The following is a 326-nucleotide window of genomic DNA, read 5'->3' as shown; positions in this document are numbered from 1 at the left end:
CCAGTGCCTGTGCTTTGCAGTCCCTTTTACTTGGACTCCCCTGACGTACTTATGACAGCCACGCCTGCCACAGCTTTTGAGTAGAATAGGCTTCTTTTCTTTTTCTCTTACCTTTTAAACTTCAAACGTCCTTATAGTTGAAATATGTTTCTTATAAATAACATATAGCAGGGTTTGGTTTTTTTATTTCTGATGTTTTGTTTTGTGCTTGCTATTTGCCTACATTTTTATGTTTGGTTCTGGTTTTTACTTTACTGCCTTCTTTAAATTGACTTTTTCTCTTATTTCATTTTCCACTTAGCTGCCTTGGAAACTATATACTCCTC

Source organism: Myotis davidii, unplaced genomic scaffold (genome assembly GCF_000327345.1).
Source record: "Myotis davidii unplaced genomic scaffold, ASM32734v1 scaffold923, whole genome shotgun sequence".
Taxonomy (NCBI): Eukaryota; Metazoa; Chordata; class Mammalia; order Chiroptera; family Vespertilionidae; genus Myotis; species Myotis davidii.
This window is presented reverse-complemented; position numbering follows the sequence as displayed.